At 41.2% G+C, this 13,087-nt stretch overlaps 1 pseudogene; it reads right to left on the bottom strand.

The window, feature by feature from the left end:
• Positions 1-4,268: 4,268 nt before the first annotated feature.
• LOC124979362 (heterogeneous nuclear ribonucleoprotein M-like) overlaps positions 4,269-13,087 on the bottom strand; it is a 176,405-nt pseudogene continuing 167,586 nt past the window's right edge.

Here is a 13,087-nt window from a genome sequence, read left to right as displayed (position 1 = left end):
ACAAACCTACTAGACTTAACCATATAGCACTAAATTTTGACATTCCATTACCAGTTTTCACAGGTGTGATTTTGTATTTTTGAAAAATATTGGGGTGTGTCAGAAGTACTACACCTTTTCAGTCATTCCAAATGACTTAAACATCTTTATGCATTAATCCACATCAATTCATTGATATTGATATGAGAAAAGTGAATATGATGAGCATTTTATTAAGGGGAAAAGTAGATGAAATGCTGTAGTTTTTTAAAACTCTCACTTTGAGTTCCTCTTCAGATGTCCATATCACATGTGATGATTAATTTTATGTGTCAACATGACTAGATTCTGGCATCAGGGTTTTGTAAAATACAAGTTCTGAATGTTGGCATGAAATTATTTTACAATATATTGAAATTTAAATCAGTAGATTTTGAAGTAGATTTCCCCCTGAAATGTGATGAGCCTGGCTACTGTCAGAGGAAGGTCTTAAGGGAAAAGACTTCACTCTACATAAGGGGAAGAATTCTGCCTCCAGAATATTGTGGTCTCAAGACTGGACTACCTACTCTTCCCAGGGACCCCACTAGGCAGGACTGCCCTGCAGATTTTAGGCTTAACAGTCAAAATACTGTGTGAGCTATATCCTTAAAATCAATCTCTCTCTGTCTCTCTCTCTCTCTCTCTCTCTCTCTCTCTCACACACACACACACACAGAGCCTTCTTTTGGATTTTCCATCTTTTTGCCTCCCAAGACTTTGTCACGTGGTTTAAATACTTTGATTAATGTTCAATATTTTCATGTTTTATTAATTATAATGTTTATTACTATAACATTCTGCAATGTACTTGCAATGATTGTATCATTTGCACATAAAAATAGTCTTATGAATAAAGGTTCAGTGCTGTAATAATTCTTGAGCATTCTTTAGTTTACGTTCACCTGTGGAGTTTAAGAAGTTTGCATAGGCCTCCTGTCATAGATTATGATTAAATTTATCCAAAGGTACTCATTAACCTGTATTTTTAATGACAATGTGTGTGTTTGCTACTCAAGTGCAGTTCAGTGACAACAGTACTGACATCACCTTGGGGTTCATTTAAAATGTGGAAGTGAGCTACAGAACAAGATTCGGTGTTCAACAGAATCCCCAGGTGTCATCGACGAACCAAAACTGCCCCTAACATCTGGCCTAACATCTGGTGCCGAAAGACCCGGGATGGGTTTTTTCCGCTGACTAAGCAAGCGGAATCCCATCCGATGGCTCCTGCGCCCGCAGATTCAGGCTCACCTTTTCATTTACCTGGATGCCCAGTTTTCTGCATACAACACTGGACTCCAAAATTGGTATACAAGCCTTTAAAGCAGAAAATTTATCAAGCTACTGTTCTCCAAATTAAACTTGTCTGTAATGGTAAACCTATCATTTAATATTCTATTATAGGACCTGTCATCAATAGGGTATATGTAAAATGACATTTAAGAAAGAGTGTAATATGCAGTAGCAAAAATGGAACTCAGCCAAAATTCAAGATAGCTATTGCACAAACAATGTTTTACTGTTGGTAATTCCATTTTTTATTTTCCTTGTAAACTCTAATTGTTGCCTGATCAATATTTTGCAGAAGTACTGCTTCAAGAGCGAACACCGTAAATTAACTTGGAATAGTAAACCATCACCTATAGAACAGATAATGTAAACCCCAATTGGATAAAAGGGGGTAAATAACTGTAAAGTTATAGACATTAAAGCTAAAGTCCAGTACTCTTACATTATGACTGGTGAGACTGACTTGCTTGATGGTTAAGATCAAACTTAGAGATAGAGATTAAATACAGAGGTCAAGAAAAACTCCATATTTGGGTCTTGCCCTCAAAGTCAGCCTGAACCCAGGGAACAAGAGGACTTCTCCAAGGAGCTTTGCAACTCTGGGTCACACAACCTCCTGAGCAAGGAGATTGATGAGACTGCTAGAGAAAAAGCCACTCAGTGCATCTGCTGCAGAGGAGGGTCATGGAAAAAAGGGAGACATCCCTGACACTTTCAAGGAAAGTCACATCATCGAGAAAACCCTGCCTAACCAATTGCACTAATGGAGCTAAGAAGCTGTTCTTAAGTCTCTATGAGTGACCCCTGTGGAAACTTAGCTGACTCTTTAACAGACAGGAACAGGTCACTTTGACCAGTTTGATCTTAAACACCTAGCAAATCATTTAAAACCAAAGTATAGCCATTCTTGGGCATTTAAAAATAATAGTAACTATCAAGAGAAACTGCTAGAGTCAGAAGTTTTTAGTCAGTTTAAGGCCTACAGAAACAGGTAGGCTTAATCTATGTTTGCTAAACAGAAGTATAGAGATCTCTACTAAATGTTGTGTTCACTTCCTGATAACCTAGACAATGTTAAAGCTCCCAAATGAAAGCCTGTCCTCTCCAGCCTTTGCTAGGCCTTGTTATGGGAACAACTTCTCAGTTCTTCCACCTCTGGTGAGGAATTATTGACTTCTGTCATCTTTATGATATGCAATGGCATGTTCCAGATTCTGTAACATTTATACTGTATCAATCTCATTTCAGTACTCATGTATTTTTATTCTTCTCTTATAGAAGCACACATCCCCAGATGCCTTTACAGCCTGCTCTCCCACAACCAGACTTCTACCATGAACCCCTCAATTGAACCAATTTCTAAAAAGGAACCTCCAAACTGCTTGCCCCATGCTGTCCACTTCCAGCTCGAAGAAGTCAGATCGGTCATCACCCCTTTTCCCTACAGCAATGAAGGAGTTCCTAGTATTAGAGGGGTAAATGAAGTCAGAATTGGGAACAGGCAGTTAATGTAGAAATAGATCAGTCAAATCAAGAAAATGAAGTCCATGAAAATCATCTGCCTTTGGAAGCCTAGAAGTAGAATGAACTTTTTACATCTCACCTGTAAAACCAACCCCAGTCACCTAGGCAGGAAAGAGAGAGAAGGCTTCAAAAAGAACTGGAGAGCAAGATTTTTTTACTTTTTTATAAAAAAAGAAATGGGGGAATGTAAGGAATCTGGACTCCCAACCACCCGTCAATCTGCCTTACGCCCGCCTCTCCCGTTACAGGAATTTCTGGCTTACGTTGCCGTAATCTTCCTGCCTCCCACATTATGTTCTAATATGTCATTGGTCCATCAGTCAGTCTGTAATAATTCTCCTCCGTGATTGGTTCCTCCCAGCCCGTGAAATTCCTATAACTGAGGAGAAACCCTGTGCCATCTTCTTCTTTTCCTTCTTCCCTTTTCCCGAGTGGGCACGATTTGTCCGCATAAAATAAAGTTCCTTGTGTGGGGAAAAAAAAAAAAAAAAAGAAAGAATCCCCAGGTGTCGTGCATGTATATTAAATTTTAGAAACACTGCTTTAGGTGATTCTTATGTGCAGGTCAGGTTGATAACTATGAATTTAACATCTGTAGAAGTTCATTGGATCATCAGTGATGACATCAGCAGGTGATGTCTGTGGTATGTGATCTCTCTATATAGTCCTTACACATGAGATTATTCCATTCACTCTCCAGGGAATTCAAAATTGTGAGACACCAGGTGCATGATCTACATGTTTCTTCCCACTTTAATGCCAACACCTAATATTCAAGGGCACATAGTGTTAATGTGGCAGTGTGGAACACCATCAGCAGGGTGAAGTTACCAGCAGTCGTACTCATTCATTTAATCTTAGCAAAATGGGCTTCCCACATCTGCTAAAACTCCTCCTCTGCTTCCCTTGACAGCTTTTTGACATACTGGGGTTTATTAGTCAGGGCCAACTAGAAGAATTATTATGATGTGTATGATTATGTGTGCAAATTTATTTTAAGAACACAGTCCATATGATATTGAATATTTCTAAGTTCACAATCTGCAGTGGAAGACAGCAGAATGTAGACCAACGAAGAATGGATGTTACACTTTTGAATGCAGAGTGTTCTGAAGGCAGAATTCTTCTGCAGGGGAGGAAAGTCATTTGGGGGACTGAATTTTTTTTCAGGAACTGGTATTTATTGTCAAAGTCATATTGATGTTATATTGATGTCAACAAGATGCCACAACTACAAAAAAATTGTGCACATTGCAATCTTAATGCAAACAGTCAAATGGAACCCCAGTCATTAAAAGAGTAATTTACATTACCCCCAAAAAAGAATGAATTTTTAAAACATTTTTATACTTCCAGCCAACAAATTAAAATGGTTAAGAAGAAAAAAAAATACAATTTGGAGGTCTGGTATTGATGTTAAAAAAAGCAACTGCTTAAGAATTTCTGTGGATTTGAACATAAATTTCTTGGCCACTCAGCCTCATGTCATTCATCAGTTGGCAGGCTTTCTCAGCCACCTTTGGCAACTCAAACTTAACCACATTGCACTCCTTGGACTTCCAGTTCTCCATTTGATGTCGGTGTACAGCACATGGACACATTTGTTTAATTTGTCCTTTAGCATATTCCATGTAAAATCAAATGGGAGATTTCTCACAAGTATCCGGTGGGCCTTTCTGGCCACCCAGGAGCATGGCCTCCAGCTCCACCAAAGGAACCTGTGAAGCTTCCTCCAAAGCTGCCACGTTCCATCTCAATGGCGCGGTTGAAGCTGGCACCACCGCCACCACCCATGATGAGGTCCATGCACTCAATGCCAGCACCCAGGGCTGTACCAATGGCTGGGCCATGTGCTCCAGGATGTTGGCACCCATTCTCTCCAGGTCTAAGAGCTCAATACTGTTGACTTCTATGTGCTCCAGGCCCATATACTCCAGGTTTTTGGTGCCCATTCACTCCAGGCTGGCCCACTGGCTCCATGTGCTCCATGCTCAGGCCCATGTGCTCCATGGCAGGACCCATGTGCTGTCCAACAGAGCCCATGTGCTCAATTGTTTGATCCACACAGTGGATGAACGTGGCCATGCACTCCAGGTCAAAACTCATGCTGGCACCCATGTGCCAGAGCCAATGCACTTGATGGTCTGTCCTATGTGCTGGATGCTGGGGGCCATGCGGTTGAAAAAAGTCCTTGAGGGGGGAGGTGATGGGGTGGCAAGAGAAGAATGGAGGAACTTTGGAAGGTGTAGAGGAAAATTGGGTTGGAGGGGATAGGGGAAGGAAAGATAGTAGACTGAGACAGACAGTATTACCCTATGTATATGTGTGATTACAGGAATGGTGTGAATCTACATTGTGTACAACCATAGAAATGAAAACTTGTACTCCATTTGTGTACAATAAATCAAAATGCAGTCTGTAAAAATAAAAACTAAAAAAAATCCTTGAGGAAAATCAGTACATGAGATACAGATGGAACAGGAGCCAGTTATGTTTCCCTGGGATTACCATCCAGGCAGGTATGAAAAATTACAATGTATTTTGTCTCGGAAGCCAATATATAAGAGTGTTAGGAAAAGATGAAATATTCAAACATGTCAGAGAAGTTAAGAAAAAGACACCAATGATTATGCAGAGAATAGACTTTTGGGCTTTATCGATTCCAATGATTGTAAAGAAAGTGAGGTCAATTATTATAGAATGAGTATCAGACAATGTATCATAATAGAACAGTGTTCATTTCTTTGGATTGTTAAGGGATTCTATTATTTTCTCTCAAAGATACTGGAGATAGAGCATGACAGGAAGAAACCAAATTTTCATCTCAGAGTTTCTCCTCCTGGGCCAGAGCACCAAAACCTGTTCTATGCCCTGTTCCTGGCCATGTATCTTACCACATCCTGGGGAGCCTGTTCATCATCATTCTCATTCACCTGGACTCCCATCTCCACACAACCATGTATTTATTTCTCAGCATCATGTCTTTTTCTGATTTCTGTTTTTCCTCTGTTACAGTGCCCAAATTGCTATAGAACATGTGAGTTAAGTTCCATTCATTCCCTTTGAAGACTGCGCTATTCAAATGTGCTTCTTCCCACTTTTTGGAAAACTTGAGATCTTTCTCCTTGTGGCCATGGCTTATGACCACTATGTGGCCATCTGCTTTCCTCTGCACTGCACTGCTGTCATGAACCCTCCTGAGCTCTCTCTCCCTGATGGTGCTGTCCTGGGTGCTGACCATGCTCCATTCCATGTTGCACACTCTGCTCATGGCCAGATTATCTTTCTGTTCAGACAACACAATCTCACACTTTTTCTATGACACCTCTGCTTTGCTGAAGCTGGTCTGCTCTGACACTCATGTCAATGAGCTGATGGTATTTATTATGGGAAGACTCATTATTGTCATCCCATTCCTACTGATGATCCTGTCCTATGCATCAATTTTCTCCTCCATATTCAAGCTTCTTTCTTCTCTTGGTGTCCACAAGGCCTTCTCACCTGTGGATCCCACTTCTCTGTGGTGTCACTCTTCTATGAGGCCATTATTGTTCTATACTTATCTTCATCAGCTAAAAAATCTAGTGTGAAAGTTTCTGTTATGGTTCTGATGTACATGGTGGTAACTTGCATGCTAAGCCCTTGCATCTACAGTCTGAGGAACAGAGACATGAAGGGAGCCCTGAGAAGTGTCTTTTGTAAGAAGACAGTTCTATTCTCTGTATAATGGTAACCCTTGAAATATGTACAAAATTTTAAAAATTTTTCCAGTATAAATATTGGGTTTGATATTTGAATATTATTGCAGATTTTTCTTTCCATGTTTCTGTTCAAGTGAAATAACTTTCCAATAAATAACTGAAATGGAGATGTGTAACTGATGTAAAATGTGTTCTCAGTGACCTGGTGGGAAGTTTTCCTGTTTATTAATTCTAGCTGACCCTGGAAGGCATAATTTAAATAATTTGATTTAAATTTCTGACTGAAGCTCTTAAACCACTAAATTATCATATGCTCCTTTTTGAAAAGCAAAACTTGGCTTTAAATGACAGTCTGTTCTCCTAGGTCAAAGCTAAGATTCAAGCAACTCAGATGAACAGGTGCTCTTGTAAATTGAACTTTTAACTCCTAAATAGAAATCTCTTTTTGAGCAAGTGTTCACATCATTCTCTTAACCTTTTTAACTTATTTTTCTTCTCATGTCTGCATTTCCATTCCTTTTTACTTGATCTGTATTTAAATGCACATTATATTTGCTTTCTTCTGGAAGTTTAGTTTGTATTTGCTGGAAACTGAGTTGTCTTGGGGCCCTAAGTGTTGTTTCCTCAAGCATGGTCAAGGAGGCCAGAGTCTGCTTTTAACCTCACTCTTAAAGATCACCTTTCCCTCCTTGGTTTTTCAAGTTACCAATAAACTTTACATCCATGATCTTATTTAACTCCTGTGATGATTCCGTGAAGGAAAAGGAATCTTATTATGATGTCGAAGATTGAAGAATGTGGAATTTGAACATGCCAGTGCTCCATTATGTGTGAGTACTGAACCTGTTTAAGACTGCAGACCTCAGAAATAGAATTTGTAGAGAGAGATCCAAGATGGCGGACTAGAGGAGGCTGCGTTCCTTGTCACTCCATAACCCTGGTTTCAAGCAGAGGATATCTGTTTCTCGGTGAGGCAGTTTTTGCTGCTTATCGATCCCCTGCTGTTTACCCCATTTGTCTGCTGTGATCACCTGCAGTCTGCCAGCATATCGACGCCTTTTTTGAGAGCAGATTGCTTACTGTCAGGCGTCTATCATCCACCATTTGCCTGCCTCTTGCCTGTCCATCGCCTGTCTTACTCCTATCCATCATCCAATGCACAAGGTTCACCGCCCTATCGTCCGACAATAGTCAGCAAACTGATTGCCAACCGCCAGTGGAGCACCAGCTGCCTGCTGTTGCCTGGAAGTTCACTGTCACAGTACCTGCAGGTTTGATTACACGTGGCTGCCGCCATTTTGAGGCAACAGCCAGGCCCTGTAGGACCCCTGGCCAGACTGACTGAGCCCCATCTCCAGGATCCCTCAGCCCGACCAATCACTCCCTGCTTCTGGGGCCCTCACGTTGACTGACTGCTCCCTGCCGCCAGGACACCCAGACCAACTGACTGCGCCATATCACGGGGACCCCAGACTGTCTGATTGCACCCGGCCTCCAGGATCCCACAACTACACCAAACAGACGGGACCTCTAGGACCCCTGCCGGACCAATTGCATCCCGTCTCCAGGACCTCCAGCTGACCATGTCCACCCCTGAGCTTCAGCTCCCCATTTGCCAACACATTTCAAAGCCAGAGAGGCCATCTTGGATAATCCTGGAAGCCATAGCTCTGATCTTTGGGTGGGACAAATCCCATCCTGTGATGCCTGCTGGAGACTTGAAGCTCATTCTCAGGTACTTCTCATGCATCAGGCTACTGAACACTGGGAGGTTTCATTAGTATATGACTGTTATACAGTAGATTTTCTTTTTTCTCCTTTTTTAAAAAATTTTGTTTTTATTTCTTTACTTTTCTTGCTCTCTTTTCCTTTTGTTTACCTGCTCCCTCAGAGTCTCTTTCTCCCTTTTTTGCATGCTAACATCCAATTTCTTTGATTACACTCTCACTCTTTTTATTTTCTAGAACTTCTGTATATTCTTTTCTTACCCCATTAACAGCCACATTCTACATTCCTCTGCATCCTCTTTGTCCTCCATTAGAAACTGCAGACCTTATTGCAAACCTGTTTGTTTTACCAAAGATAATATTTGAACTCATTTTCTTTATTATGACAATTTTGTTATTGTCCCCATAGGGGCTATTTGGTCTAGGATTGCATGGTGTCTGATTTGGGCACTGCTAATATTGATCTCCCCTTAAAGAAAGGGTTTTGGAAACCTATAGGGCCACTAATAAGCCTATAGGGGGAAATCTGCAATACCCCAGATCTGCACTGCTAGAGGGGAAGATACATGAAAAACATGAAAAAACAAGGGAAGAAAATGATCCAAACAAATCTAGATTCTATAGTAATAGAATCCAATCACAGTATGTTAGAAGAAATGTCAGAAAAGGACTTCAGATGATACATGATTAAGATGATTCGTGAAGCAAAGGATGAGATAAGAGAGCAAATGCAGGCAATGAATGATAATAATGAATGATAATAAGCTGAAAGAGCACCTGCAGGAAGCAAAAGATCATTTCAACAAAGACATAGAGATTCTCAAAAAAAAACCAAACGGAAATCCTTGAAATGAAGGAAACATTAAACCAAATAAAAAACTCAATGGAAAACACCACCAACAGACTAGACCACTTGGAAGACAGAGCCTCAGACAATGAAGACAAAATATTTAATCTTGAAAATAAAGTTGCCCAAACAGAGAAGATGGTAAGAAATCATGAACAGAATCTCCAAGAACTATGGGACATCATGAAAAGACCAAATTTAAGAATTATTGGGATTGAGGAAGGCACAGAGATACAAACCAAAGGAATGAACAATGAAATATATATTCAATGAAATAATATCAGAAAATTTCCCAAACCTGAAGAATGAAATGGAAAATCAAATACAAGAGGCTTACAGAACACCAAATGCACAGAATCACAACAGATCCACACCAAGGCACATTAAAATGAAAATGCCTACCATTCAAAATAAAGATAGGATTTTGAAGGACGCAAGAGAAAAGCATCAGATTGCATATAGGAGGAGACCAATATGGATAGCAGCCGACTTCTCAACCCAGACTCTAAAAGCTAGAAGGGCCTGGAACAACATATTTCAAGCTCTGAAAGAACATGGTTGCCAACCAAGAATCCTGTACCCAGCAAAACTAACCTTCAGATTTGAAGATGAAATAGAATTTGTAGGCTTACATTTTTCAATGTGAGCTGTGTGTTTCATTGTCTATGTTTCTATTCTTGGTCATTAGCTTCCTTGTCCCTTGCAAGTGATGACAACCAAATTTGTCATTTCAACTTCTCTTAACTGTCACTGACTTCCACATCTCTGCAGCACATCCTAGTGTTTATCCTTATTTTTCAATGGACATCTTCACTTGATGCTTTCTGACACACATAAACTTGAACTCTTTATTATCTATCCAGATGTGCTCTTTGTCCTATATTCCATTTCTTGATTCATATTACCTTCCAAATAGTTACTTAATAAACTGTATATGTTTGTGTTAATTATGGGTATGTGTTCACAAAAAGATTATTGTTCTCAGCCATATGGAAAAGAATCATGCTTAACCCTCACCTTATACCCTGTACTAAGTTACAGGATAGGGAGATTGATAAAAATAGAGAGTAATGTGCTTGCTCTTGTTTCCTTAGTTAGTGCTGCCACATTTCATGAATGAAATCATCATTTTCAAATGCTGATGCCAAAAGACACAGGTAATAGTGTTCTTAATTTGGCCCATGTCTTACCATTACCTCCGGTCCTTTCTCTTTAATATTTGAGGCACACTAGTGAGGCTTTATATGTCTGCCAGTTTCTCTCCATTCTTTCAAAAGAAACAGATGCCAATCAGCACATGTTTTACCCTGTGTCTTTGAACAAGGAGAAGATTCCAGCATATTGATGAACATTTTTGAAAGTTTCGGGGTGATTTTGGGTTCTCCTTAATTCTTACACTTTAGTTACTAATTTCAGGAGTGATCCAGTGATGGGGAGAAATAAATTAATTCCCAATCAATGTCATCTACATAAGTCTCTAGTATTTTTGAGATACTTTCAAATTATAATCAAAGATAACTTAATAATTTTTCCACTTTATAATTATCTGTACTTATAGAAACAAAAATAATTCCTGAAACAATGTACTCTTTCATAATTTTATCAAACAAATGTTTTCATTATGGTAATATGAAGGTTGAAAAGAAAACTAAGTAAATATACTGTTTAATAAACTAAATTTTAAAAAGTTCTTATTTTCACAAAGTCATAAGTGTGAAAATTAAAAAGTATAGCTTATGAGTTTTGCATGAATTTAAATAATTTCTCAGTCCCTCTGGGTCTTGTGGAGGAGCAAGCATTGCCCACCAGTGCTCACTCTCCTCTAGGTCATGTGGGTGAGTGCGCATTGCCCACAAATGCCCAGTCTCCACAGGACCTCTGAGTGACCTTCTGCGCACATTATTGATCAGACTCCTCTGCGCTCTGTGGGTGAGCATCCCTCACTCAGCAGTGCTTAGTCTCCTTGGGGTCATTAGGGTAAGTGTCCATCACTTATCAGTGTTCAGTCTTCTCTGGGTCCTGTGAGTGAGTATCTCTTGTCCTGCAGTGCTCAGTCTCCTCTGAGTCCTATGCTACCTGTTCATTTAAGGAACTGTGTGAGTGAGTGCCTTCCCTCCAATGCAAGGACACCATCTTTGGCCTTAGAAGACTCTCCATGTCAACACTACTGAGGAAAATTGGAGAAATCTGGATAGTTCCACATTCCAAAACCTTGCTTGGCTTTTGGTGCGGTCTGTCAGAGAGGCTTCTCAACAGAGCCTGAAACCACAAGGAAATTATTAGTGGATCTCAATTCCAAGAGCACTGAGGACCTTGATCCATTCTTTTCCATACCTTTGCTCATGTGGCTGTTCTGTTATAGATGATTGAAACATGCCCAGGATTTCTGAGGTCCCTGTGACCAATGGATGACAGCCAGATTTCCAGCTGTTGTCTGGATCGTCCATGACCTGCCACTGTGGGCTATTTTTGCTTCACGTAAAAACCCTCTGGGACCTTTGTATCAGGAGCAATTCCCACCTTAAGAGGACAGTGGGAAAAGTGGCAGAAGATAGTTTCCCACCATCATAGAGGACTTCCTGAGGCCTTTGAGAAATCACCACTGTCCCGCCATCACTGAGGTACCTGAGACATTGCACTGAGGGATATTCTCCAAAATACTCCACATACTCTAAACCTAAGGGTGAGCACCCCTTCTTCTCCAGGACACAGTTTCTCAGTGTCCTCTGGGTGAGCGTCTATTGCCCAGCAGTGCTCGGCTCCTCTGGGTCCTCTGGGTGTGTGCCCCTTTTCTCAGCAGTGCTCAGGTTCCTCTGAGTCCTGCAGCCTCCCCCCAGTCTGTCTTCATTGCATTTCATCCTTGGTCATCTTCTGGTGAGCACCATCCTCTCTGCAGTGTTACTTCTTCATAAGAATATGGTGGGTGTTTTTCCTCCAGTTCCCTGATCTTTGTTGTTGAGTATTTCCTTTCTCAACTGTCCCTTGTAGAGCTTGTTGTGTGGTTTCTTTTGGGCTCTTAAGAAGCTAGAAGTTTGAATTTCTTGGCTGCCTCTGGTGTGGTACATGAGTGCTCTAAACCTGTGGTGGTCCTTCATCTCCCCAGCTTATGATCATTCATGGAGATATTTGGCTGCCCTGCCTGGGTTATTCTTTAGGCTCATTCAGTGAGTAGATCTGCAACTGTTGACAGACTTTCTGCAGGGTGCCTTTCCACACTGTGCCAGAGCTTGTTTTCCTGAGGTTAGAATCCCTGAGGCAGAGATTTCCTGCATCCACCCCTGAGCCTCTTTCTGCACAGGCTGCCTCCTTCCCAGGGTCCTCTCTGGGAAAGACTGGGATCAGGGGCTCTGTCCTCCTATCACATCTCTTCTCATTATTCCTCAGCTCTCATTCTCTCCAGTGATAGCCATTGTCAGCCTAATGGTCTGCCTCCTCTGTCACCTGGACTCTTACCCAGCATAGGGATTGAGTGTGGCATCTTCTTCCCCATTTTTAGTTCAGTATTTTGGGGTTATATTCATCATGTTCTGCTTTGTACCCAGTGAGAGGAGCATCACTGAGGAGAGGAACAAAAGCTCCAGGCATAGCTGTGTGTGGGGAAAGGATCTGAGGGCCATGGTCCTGCTTGGGTCCTGGGCCTCACCCAGTGGGATGCCATGCCCTATAGTCCTCTGCTACTTCAGAGGCCCCCAGTGGCCCTCACCCTGCAACCTACCTGGGGTTCCAGCAGATGTTGATCAGCAGGCTTTCTGAAGAGCACTTGTGCACTCATTATTAACTTCAGTGGTACAGAGGATGTGTGACACATACTTTAAAATGCACCTCCGTCAATTGTGGATTCCACACATCAAGTGCCTCTCTCTGAATGCTTCAGTTTGGGCAGGACTCTTGTATCTGTAGGCAGCTGACAGTTGCCATGGAACCAACATGGATAAGATCAGGCTCTTAGTAAATGCTTCACTGCTATCTGACTCAAC

This window comes from Sciurus carolinensis, chromosome 3 (genome assembly GCF_902686445.1).
Source record: "Sciurus carolinensis chromosome 3, mSciCar1.2, whole genome shotgun sequence".
Taxonomy (NCBI): Eukaryota; Metazoa; Chordata; class Mammalia; order Rodentia; family Sciuridae; genus Sciurus; species Sciurus carolinensis.
Note: the sequence above shows the minus strand (reverse complement) of the source record. Positions and strands in the feature narration are given on the sequence as shown.